We start from the raw sequence: 11,924 nt of genomic DNA on the forward strand, positions 1-11,924 counted from the left end.
TCAGCCATCATCCATCATTCATCATCCATCATCCATCATCCATCATTCATCAGCCATCAGCCATCATTCATCATCCATCTCATCCATCATCCATCTCATCCATCATCCATCATCCATCATCCATCTCATCCATCATCCCTACTATGCTCCCCCCCATCCTACATCTCAGAGTTTAGGAATTGGAAGGAGCTCAGGGTAGGAGTGATGGCAAATGGGTGTTGGATGATGAGGATGGAGGGGTGATGGATCAGTGGATGAGGGGCTCCTGGGTGCCTTGGATGGATTGGTGATGAATACACAGGTGGCCAGATGGGAGCACGTGTGGTTGAACCTGTGGCTGGTTTGTGTCGTGGGTAAGGGTAAGGGTGTTGGGGTGAGGCTTGGGAGGTGAGGGCAATTAAGGAGAATGAATTTAAGGACTGGTTGAAGGAAAAAGGATGGGTAAAGGATGGAAGAATAATGGATGGAGGATGGATGAATGATGATGATGACGATGACGATGATGAGTGTTGGGGCAGGTGTTTTGACAGATCCAATCGCTTGATTGTTCAATGATCCAATAAAGGGAGAAGCTGATGAATCAGTTGTAGGAAAAGCCACATTGAAAGCCATGTGGTTGGACTAAGGGATTGTGGATGATGGATACTGGAATGAATGATCCAGGAGATGAAAGTGTGGATGGATGGATGGATGGATGGATGGATGGATGGATGGATGGATGATGGATGGATGGATGGATGGATGGATGGATGGATGGATGGATGATGGATGGATGGACAGATGAATGAATGATGGATGAATGCATGGAGGGATGATGGATGATGGATGGATGGATGGATGGATGGATGGATGGATGGATGGATGGATGGATGGATGATGGTGGATATTGGAGAAATCAGGATGATGGATAATGTTGATTATGATGATGATGAAGATGGTGGATGATGGCAGATGCTGGTCAGTAAGTCCATGGAAGAGTCAGTGGTTGATTGGATGGGCTGGGGTCATTGGGTGCTAAGTGATGGGTGAGGAGGGAATGGTGAGAAGGGACTGGGAGGAGATGGTGCATGATGGATAATGGATAGTTGGGTGGATGATGGACGGACAAATGGATGGACATACCAATGCCCACACCCGTCAGTGTCCCCTCTCTGTTGTTGCTGCAGCCGACCCCGAGGATCTGCCCTCACCCTCAATGGACACCTCCACTGAGGCCCCCAGAGCTGACGTTCTCCAAACTGCACATCCCCAAACTGAGGCCCCTCCATCTGAGGCCCCCTTGACACAGGCAGTGCTAGGAGAGCTGAAGGTCTCCAGTGCCAGCCCCAACTCTGTGCAGCTGCAGTGGAACATCCCTGAGGGCTCCTTTGACTCCTTTGTGCTGCAGTACCGGGATGCCCAGGGCCAGCCCCAGGCCCTGCCCATCGATGGCGAGTCCCGCTCGGTGACGGTGCCGGGGCTGTCCCCGTCCTGCCGGTACCGCTTCCACCTCTATGGGCTGAGGGGAGGCAAAAGGAGCGACCACGTCTCCAGTGAGGCCACCACTGGTGAGGGGCTGCGGGGATTCCCCCAGGACCCCTCTGGGAATGGAGGTGGAGTGGGGACAGGGCTGGGAGTGGGGCCCAGGGGCAGCTCGGAGGGCACTGAGGACTTGGGGATTCAGGGGAAAGTGAGAGCAGGGATTGGAGGGGAGTGGAGATTTGGGGGAGTGTAACTCCTGGAGGGACTCTGATCACCTGGGGACTGGGAGGAACTGGGATAAGCTAAGGGGGACAGGTTGGAAATGGGGTCTGGGGTCATGTGGGGCCTGGCTGAAACTGCGTGGAACTGGGGCAAACTGGGGCAAACTGGGGTGGAGCTGAGGACTGGCAAAGACTGGGGGAAACTGGGCACTGGGGAGGATTTGGGGGGTACTGGGGGTGAACTGGGAGGGACTTGGGGAAACTGGAGGAATATGAGGGATTCGTTATTGGGGTGACTGGGAACAGTTTTAGGGGGATTGGGACAGCTCAGGGACCAGGGAGAACAGTGGGATTAGAGGGGGACTGGGAGCAACTGGGACTGAGGGTACTTGGGAGAACTGGGAAAACTGGGAGCTGGGGGTAGCCAGAGGACTGGGGGAAAATGGAGATTAGGGGCAATGTAGCACTGGGAGCAACTGGCAGGAGAACTGGGGGAACTGGAGGAATTGGGGACAACTTGGGACAACTGGGGGGTTTGGGAAACTGGGGGAACTGGGCCTGTGAGGAACTGGAGGGAACTGGGGACTGGGGGAACTGGAGGAACTGGGGATAACTGGGAGGTTTGGAGAACTGGGGGAAACAGGAGACTGGGGTGAACTGATGGCAACTGAGGGCTCTGAGGCCTGGGGGTAACTGGGAGGAACTGGAGGGAACTGGGGACTGAAGGGACTGGTGGAGATCGAGGTGAACTGGGAATGGGGAGGAAATTGGAGAATGAGGGGAAACTGAGTCAGGGGGGAATTGGGGTGGAGTTGGGGACTGGAGAGGACTGGGGGAAACTGGGAAGAACTCGGGGGACTGGGAGGTCCTGGAGGAAACAGGTCTGGCAGGCATTGGGGGAAACTGGGGGCAGAGGGTGACTGGGGGGTTCTTTGGGGGAAAATTTGGGGGAGTTGGGCCATGTCCATCGGGCACGGTGTGAGGGCAGGGCTGGGGGGCCCATGGGAGGGTTTGGGGTGCGGGGGTGGGGGGTTTGGGGTGACCACAGTGATTTTTGGGGTATCAGAAGGGGATTTGGGGCTGCTGTAGATGTCAGCAGTGTGTCCTTCCCCAGGTGGCCCAGGGACCCTGTGGGTGGGCTCGCTGTGACCCCGCAGTGCCCGGCTGCACTGGGACCCCCCCGGGCCCCCCCGATGGCTGCGAGCTGGAGTACGGCCCCCCCGGGGGGCCCCAGCAGGTAACGACGCCCCAAAAGGAACCTAAAAACCCCCGGGTGTCCCCCAATATCTGCTTGGGACCCCAGTAACACCTCGGGGTATCCCATTACCCTCCTTTGGTAATGGCACCCCAGTATCTCCTTGAGGGACCCCAGTGACCCTCTGGGAACCCCAACACAGCTCTGGGGGACCCCAATACCCCCCTGGGAACCCCAATAACACCTCGGGGTCTCCCATTACCCTCCTTTGGTAATGGCACCCCAATACAGCTGTGGGGGACCCCAATAATCCCTTTGAAACCCCAATACACCCCCTGGGGACCCCGCTGTCCCCATTGGGGTACCCCAAAACCCTCGTGCCCTCCCAGACCCTGTGGCTGCCCCCCGAGGCGACATCGCAGCAGCTCTGGGGGCTGGAGCCCGTGGGGCGCTATGGGGTGCGGCTGTGGGGCCGAGGGGGACACTCCAAAAGTGCCCCCCTGGAGGCCTCCTTTGACACTCGTGACTGGGGGGAGATATGGGGGAGGGAGGGGCATCTGGACCCCCAAAAATGGGGGAAGTGGGGGGTATTTGGGGGTTATTTGGGGTTTTGGGGTGGTTTTGGGGGTTAATTTGGGATTATTTGGGGTTATTTGGGGGTAATTTGGGGTTTATGGAGTGATTGGAGGGTTATTTTGAGGTTTTGGGGGTTATTTGGGGTTTCTGGGGGTTATTTGGGATTTTGGGAGTCATTTGGGGGTTATTTGGGGCCCTTTTTGGGGGGGTCTGTGTCCTTTGAGGGGGGACAGCTGTACCCCTGGGTGCTTTTTTGGGAGATCTGTGTCTTTTGGGGGGACAGCTCCAGCCCTGGATCATCTGAGGGGGTCTCAGATCCTGGGGGTGTCACCCAGACCCCCAAATTTCGAATGGAGGCATTGGGGGATGCCTGTGTCATTTTGGGGAGGGGTCACCCCTGAATTCCCAGAAACTTTTTGGGGTGCCTGAGGTGACCCCAATGCTCCCCCCAGCCCCACTCCCGCACCCCCATCCCCGGGACTGCGCCGAGGAGCAGCGGAACGGGCCGGGACCCTCCCGGGACACCCTCATCTTCCTCGGGGGGGACCCGGCCCGGCCCCTCCGCGTCTTCTGTGACATGGACACGGACGGCGGCGGCTGCCTGGTGCGACTGGGAGCACTGGGAGCACTGGGAGCAATGCTGGGGGGTCCTACAGGCGTTTAGAGGAGGATTTATGGCGTTTTTGGGGCGGAAATTTGGAGGTGTGGGGGCAACTTGGGCGTCCTGAGGGGGTTTGGGGGCACTTGGGGGTCCTGCAGGGGGTGTTGGGGAGGTTGAGGGGTGCTGGGGGGCACTGAGAGGGAACTTTGGGATACTGGGAGGGGGTGGGGGCTCTACAGGGTTTATGGGGGGGAAATGAGGGGGTTTGGGGTAATTGGGGGGGTCCCGCAGGGGGTGTTGGAGGGCATTGGAGAGGTTGAGGGGTGCTGGAAAGGCACTGGGAGGGGACTGGGGGGCACTGAGAGGGACTGGAAGGGTTCTCTAGGGTTTATGGGATGGAAATTGGGGTTTGGGGGATCAGAGGGGTTTTGGGGTTTTGGAGGGGGTGGGACTCGTACGCCCGCGGCTTCGGCAACGTCAGCGGCGAATTCTGGCTCGGCCGGGGGGCCCTGGGGATTTTGGGGGGCCCTGGGGATTTTGGGGGGGACCTATAAAAATATCTGGGGCGACTGGGAGGCACTGCCAGGGTTTGGGGGAACTTTGAGGAGAGCCTGGGGCGGCAGCAGGGGGTACTCGGTGGGACCCCAAAATTTGGGGAATCCCCAGGGGTCCGAGAGGGGAACTCGTAGGATCCAGGGAGGGTCTCCCCAAATATTCAGATCTGGTTTTGGGGTCCGGGAAGGATTTGAGGGAGGTCTCCAGGAGTTCACTTTTGGGGTCTCCAGGAGTTTGGGGTCTCCCCCAAATATTTAGATCCGGTTTGGGGGTCCGGTAAGGATTTGGGGGTTCTCCAGGAGATCAGGGGACACTTCTGGGGTCCCAAACATTCAGATCCGGTTTTGGGGTCCGGGAAGGATTTGGGGGGTCTCCAGGAGTTCATGGGGCATTTTTGGGGTCCCCAGCAGTTTGGGGGTCCCCAATATTTCAGGGAGAGCATTGGGGGGGGGACGGGGGAACTCGAGGGGACCCCGCAGGAGTCCTGGGGGTACCGGAGGATTTTTGGGGTGCAGGGAACGAGGCGCTGCACGAGCCGACGGCCGCGACCCCCACGGAGCTGCGCGTGGAGCTGCGGGCCGGTCGCGACTCGGCCTTGGCGATCTATCGCGACTTGGCCGTGGGCAGCGCCCAGGAGCGGTACCGGCTCCGCGTGGGAGCGTTCAGCGGCACCGCCGGGGCCGGGGGGGGTTCCGGGGGGGTTTGGGGTGGAATTTTTGGGAGTCCTGATGGGATTTGGGATCCATGGGGGGTTCGGGGGTTCACTGGATGGCAGAGGACTGTGGGGTCGCTGGTGGGTTTTGGGGTCCCTGGGGGTCCCTGGTGGTTTTGGGGTTTCTGGTGGATTTCGGGGTGCCTGATAAGTTTTGGGGTCCTTGGGGTATTTTGGGGTTTCTGCTGAGTTTTGGTGGTTCCTGGTGGGTTTTGGGGTCCCTGGGTTGTTTTGGGAGTCCCTGGTGGGTTTGGGGGTCCCTGGGGTGTTGGGGAGTTTTGTGAGGTCCTGCTGGGATTTGGGATCCTTGGGGGTTTTGGGGTTCACTGGCTGACAGGGGTCTGTGGGGTCCCTGGTGGGTTTTGGGGTCCCTGGGGGTATTGGGGTTTCGGGTGGGTTTTGGTGGCTCCTGCTGAGTTTGGGGGTCCCTGACATGTCCCCCCACAGGAGATGCCCTCTCCTACCACTCGGGCAGCCCCTTCTCCACACGGGACCGGGACTCCCGGGACCCTCGGGACCCCTCGGGCCGCCCCCACCACCCCCCCCACCCCGCGGCCTCCGGGGGAGCCTGGTGGTACCGAAACTGCCACTGTGCCAACCTGAACGGGCTCTACGGGACCCCCGGGACCACCAGGTACCCACCTGGGCCGGGGGGGCACGGGGTGGGGGATTGGGCCGGTCTGGGGGGGATTTCAGGGGGTCTCGAGGGGATATAAGGGGGTATGGGGAAATATGGGGGGTATTTGTGGGGTCTGGAGAAGATTTGGGGGGAGTCTGGAGGAGATTTTGGGGGAGTCTGGAGGGGATCTGGGGGGGCTTTGCAAGGGGCTTTGGGTATTTTAAGGGGGGCTAGGGGAGGTCTAGGGTGGGCTATAGGACTATGGAGGGGTCTGGGGGTGTATGAGGGAATCTTTGGGAGGGTCCATGGGGCTCTCTGAGGGTCCATAGGGGTCTGTGGGAGTCCATAGGGTTCCATAGGGCCCTGTGGAAAAAGGGTCTGTGGGATCTATAGGGCCTGTGTGGTCCTGTAGGGCCTGTGGGGATCTCTGTGGTCTCTGGGGTGTCTATGGGGATCCCTAAGGGTCCATGAGTGCCCATAGGAATCTGGGGAGCGACTGTGGGGTCTCTATGGGGATTTATGGGGGTCTCTGGAACTCTCCAAGGGTTCTGACCCCCCAGCTCCCCCACAGGGCATCCACTGGTTCCCCTGGAAAGGCTTCAACGTCTCCATCCCCTTCACTGAGATGAAGCTGCGGCCACAGCGTGGCTGAGGGGGCTGGAGGGGGGTCCCAGAGTTTGGGGGGGTCCCCTGGGGGGGTCCCAGATGGGATTTGGGGAGGTTCAAAGGTGAAGCTTTTATGGGTGGGTAATAAAAGCTGATGGTGGCTCTCCTGTCCTGGGGTGAAGCAGCGTCAGGCTGAGGTCAAGCTCATCCACAGGGTCAAGTGTGGCTCCAAATGGTCCTTGTGGTTCTGGTCCCAGCGTCACTTGGAGTGCTGGACCCCATCCCTCACCGGCCCTGGACATGCTGAGATGTCCCCAGCCTGGCCAACACGAACATTTCCGTGGCAAATGGGAACATTTTGCATCTCGAGGCTCAGCATGGCCTCGTTTGCCTCCCTGGAGATGCACACAGCGATCACAAGAGACAGAAAACCACGAGGCCACCCAGTGGCACAGAGCCCACGCTGAAAGGCTCCTGCCCTGGGATAAGAACGGGGAGAAACCTCGCCCTGATCACTGGCCAAACACACTCCATGGAGGAGAATGACCTGAAGTTATTGCCCAAAAAATCAGAGGACATTGAGAAGTAAAATTACAAGCACCTTTCCCCCATCCTTTCTCCTTCCTGAGCTCTCCCTCCTCCCCACACGATGACCATTGTGTCTCCAGGGACACGAAAACGACACCAAAAATAGTTTTATTAAAAACAGAATGTTTAAATTGCAGTAGAAAATACAGCACCAGAAGCCAAATCTGGACTTTAGATACAAAAGGACCCAGATGAACACGAGGCCCTGGCTCCTTTCCTTTCCCTGCCCACAAACCCATGCCTGGGGAGCTGACAGGAGCCCAGCACAGGCACAGGGAGCCTTCCCAGGGGCTGCACATCCAAAGCCTTGGGAGCGCCTGGGTCACCCCAAACCTCACCTGTGCCACTGGCACCTGCAGCTCTGGGCACTCTCCAAAACGCTGCATCAGACACCGGGCCTGGAATGTCCCGGCTTTAACCACACACCTGCGGGAAGCACAAAACATTGCGGCTTTAGGGCCGGCCTGAGCAGAGCTCCGGGCTCAGAGCCCGGCCCGGGGACTCGATGGCACCGCGGGCAAAAGCTGCGCTGCCGGAGGGAGGGAGGGAGGGAGGGATGGCCGGGCCTCAGAGTAATTCTAGAGCTAAAGCGGTGAGAGACATCAGCTCGCCTCAGATAATACATGCCAGCGCTCATCCCGGGCCGGCCAGCGCCTCCTCCTCCTCCTCCTCCCCTTCCTTCCACAGCCCCGGCACCGGCACCCACACAGAGGATCCCCCCCGTTCCCCGCTATCCCCCCAATCCCCGCTATCGCCCCGTTCCCCGCTATCCCCCCGTTCCCCGCTATCCCCCCAATCCCCGCTATCCCCCCGTTCCCCGCTATCCCCCCGTTCCCCGCTATCCCCCCCGTTCCCCGCTATCCCCCCCGTTCCCCGTTATCCCCCCAATCGTCGCTATCCCCCCCCCAATCCCCGCTATCCCCCCCGTTCCCCGCTATCCCCCCAATCCCCGCTATCCCCCCCAATCCCCGCTATCCCCCCAATCCCCGCTATCCCACCCGTTCCCCGCTATCCCCCCCGTTCCCCGTTATCCCCCCAATCATCGCTATCCCCCCCAATCCCCGCTATCCCCCCCGTTCCCCGCTATCCCCCCCAATCCCCGCTATCCCCCCCAATCCCCGCTATCCCCCCCAATCCCCGCTATCCCCCCAATCCCCGCTATCCCCCCCGTTCCCCGCTATCCCCCCCAATCCCCGCTATCCCCCCCAATCCCCGCTATCCCCCCAATCCCCGCTATCCCCCCCGTTCCCCGCTATCCCCCCAATCCCCGTTATCCCCCCCAATCCCCGTTATCCCCCCAATCCCCGCTCTCCCCCCAATCCCCGCTATCCCCCCGTTCCCCGCTATCCCCCCAATCCCCGCTATCCCCCCCGTTCCCCGCTATCCCCCCGTTCTCCCGGTCCCGTCCCGCACCCCACGGCCGCTCCCCAGGATCATCCGCCCGCGCTGCCCCGGGAGGAGGAGCCGCCGCCAGGATCCGCTTCCGGGCCGTGCCTGCCTTGCCCTGGATCCACCCTCATCTCCCCCGCCTCCATCCCCATCCCCCTCCACTCTCGGGGCATCCTTCTCCACCCCAGCCGGCTCCATCCCCTCTGCCTCCATCCTGGGACCATCCATAAAAGATCCGTGTTAATCACAAAAGCATTGGGGCTTGTATAAACCAGAATACTAAGCTCTGAACTGAAGCATGGACACTAGATAAAAGAAATTATATGATTAAATAGTTCTGTTTAAAATCATCTTGTTATATTATGCTATGTTATGTTTTCCAAGTAAGTTGCATGGACTACCAGCTTGCAATATCAGTCTTCCCGATAGCCCTTCCTGCCTTTGTTTGATCAGTGCTGCCAATCTCAAGGACCAGACTTCCAGATTTCACTGCTGGTTATCTACAAGGACCAGACGGTTATCTGTGAGACTGACTGTCTCCGCAGAGTTTGTGAATTGGGATAAGGACGTTTATTCGACCACCACTGCTTACCTGGTGTTATGAATGATGTTCTATTTTTCCAATTTATCAAGCAACAAGATTAAACTTAATAGTAAATTTTTAAATAGTAATAAAAGGAATACTATCAAAGTGTGATGTGATTCGTGCTAATTAAATTGTAACTATATTAACAAAATTGTATTTAGATCAATAAAAGACTATTGTTACCGAGTGACAAGGGGGGAGATGGGTGAGACAGGATAAAAGACATCTCCCAGATGTTGGGAGTCGAAGAAGGAGGTTAGAAGAAAATCAGATAAGAAGAGTCAAAGGACGAAGGTCTGATAAGCGGCATCTAGAAATACAGCTTCAACCTTGAAGCTGTCAAAAATGGAATGATCACAAGCATGGGACTTAATTAAAATCATGTTATGGAAAACATCTGCTCAGTCACACAGGGCGCCTGCGCTACCTGCAGGTCACACCTCGGTCACTGATGATGATGATGGACCTTCACCGGAAATAAGACCCTCAAAAGGATAAGAGACCCCCAACCCATTAGTAGAGCATGCGCCGTGCAGTATAGTTACGTAGATCTTAGGAATAGAAACTAGGAGGAGCTTTCTAGAAACTTTTGTAGCCTACAGTATATAAGTGGGATTGTTAGCCTGGATGCTTTGGTACGTGAGGAATGGCGAGCCACTCCCCGTATCCCCGGTCGGTTTTGCTTATGCTTTATACGAACCTCGATTATACTAAAACACTTACTCTCAAATTTTATCCATTCCAAATTATACAATTGTAATACTTTACTTGGATGGTATTTAGTTTCAATAATTTTTGTAATCACCTTTGATACTTCTGATTGTATTCATTTATAATTGTTACTATTAAAAATTTGTTGTTACTTTTAATCTTTGTTGTTTGTTTAATTGGAAAAAGAAAAGAAAATCATTCATAACAAAAGTATTGGAGATGACAATTAAAGTATTGGAGATGAAACAATCAAAGTGCATATATTTGAGAATATACAAAATTTGGCAGTAAGTAATTTAGTATAATTGAGGTTCGTATAAAGCATAAGCAAAACTGACCGGGGGTACAGGGAGGGGCTCCCATTCCTCACGTACCAAAGCATCCAGGCTAACAATCCCACTTATATACTGTAGGCTACAGAAGTTCCTAGAAAACTCCTCCTACCTTCTATTCCTAAAATCTCCGTCACTGTGTGTACGGTGCATGCTCTATAATGGGTTAGGGGGTCTCTCATCCTTTTGAGGGTCTTATTTCCGATGAAGGCTCATCGTCTTCATCAGTGACCGAGGTGTGACCTGCAGGTAGCTCAGGTGCACTGTGTGACTGAGCAGATGTTTTCCATAACATGACTCTAATTAAGTCCCATGCTTGGAATCATCCCATTTTGGCCCATTTCAAGGTCAAAACTTTCTATTTCTAGATGCTGCTTGTCAGACCTACGTCCTTCTACTATTCTTGTTTGACTTTCTTCCAACCTCTTTCTTCGACTCCCAACATCTGGAAGATGTCCTGTGTCCTGTCTCATCCATGTCCCCCCTCACTCTGTAACAATTGTCTTCTATTGATCTAAATACAATTTTGCTAATATAGTTACAAATTAATTAGTACGGATCACATTTATCACACCTTAATTTTTTATTTATGTAAAAAAATCAATACATTTTTGGCAACCAAAATTTTTTTTGGTCATTGGTTCTAAGTAACACAATTCCCTTCATTAATAATTGACCACTACTGGCTAAGTATTTCTCCAGCTTTATGATTATTTCTCCTATTTTAGTACCATTGTCATCTTTTTAATCATTTTCTCAGACCTTATAAAAGGTACCCATTTGGGATTCATGGAGACATTTCTGGGGTACATTTGAGGCAGTTTTCAGTCTAGGCAGGGATTTTAGACAGAACTTGAGAGTCCGGAAGAAACTTGGGAGACCTGAGTGGGCACTAGGAGGAGCACTGAGAGATTGTGATGGACACTTCAGGGCCTGGGGGAGCTCTTGGGGGTCCAGGAGGGCACTTGGAGGTCAGGGAGGAGAATCTGGGGCCATTCGGGGTCCAAGCGGGCACTTGGGGGGCTCTAACGGGGCTCTCGGGGGTGCAGGGGATGATGGGAGTTGTAGGCGTGGGTATAATATGGTTTGATAGAGCCGTGGAGCATCATGGGAGTTGTAGGTGCAGCTGCAATGTCTCTCGGTGGGGCGCAGTGCATGATGGGAGATGAAGTCACGGCTCGAATAGCACTCTATGGCAACTGCGAAGCATCATGGGAGCTGTAGTCCCCGAAGTGGCTCTGACAAAGAAAGGAAACTCGTCCTTGCCAGACCTCCTGAGGAGAGACCCTGGATCAACATCAATCACAGAATGCTGCAATCACCTCTGCTCTGAAGAGAACAGTAATAAAATACACCCTTGAAAATAGGAATGGATATTTCTTAGAAACTCTTTGAAATATTTCTCCATATCTGGAGTTGAAAACCTTCCCAATGAACTGCACCAGACCAGAGGGAAATCAAGGCAGAGACATGGTTTGTCAGGACTTGCTTGATCCCAATAAGCCCCTGTGTGCATTTGGTGCTGCCAAGGAGCTCCAAATAATATTTTCGAAATATTGGCTCTCTCTCTGCAGTGCTGCCTTTGCCAGGAGCCCAGCCCAGCTCAGCAGCACAGACACAGCACAAGGACTTTAATGACCCTCTCGGTGTTGGGGCTGAGTCCCTGAACATCAGTCCCTGAAAGGGAGTTGAAGAAACCTCTCAAGAATTCAAAGTCAGATTCAAACTCCAAAGTTTCTCTTATTTTAATGAGTCCTACTAATAAATGTGAA

General features: G+C 55.1%; 1 non-coding gene across 1 annotated transcript; it reads right to left on the reverse strand.

Annotated features, from left to right (window-relative positions):
* Positions 1 to 7,695: 7,695 nt before the first annotated feature.
* LOC148217287 (small nucleolar RNA SNORD45) lies at positions 7,696 to 7,779 on the reverse strand. Its single transcript, XR_015801109.1, has one exon. It is a non-coding gene; the product is annotated as a small nucleolar RNA SNORD45 (small nucleolar RNA).
* Between the last annotated feature and the right edge of the window lie 4,145 nt (positions 7,780 to 11,924).

Source organism: Sturnus vulgaris, unplaced genomic scaffold (genome assembly GCF_052056855.1).
Source record: "Sturnus vulgaris isolate bStuVul1 unplaced genomic scaffold, bStuVul1.hap1 Scaffold_87, whole genome shotgun sequence".
Classification (NCBI taxonomy): domain Eukaryota; kingdom Metazoa; phylum Chordata; class Aves; order Passeriformes; family Sturnidae; genus Sturnus; species Sturnus vulgaris.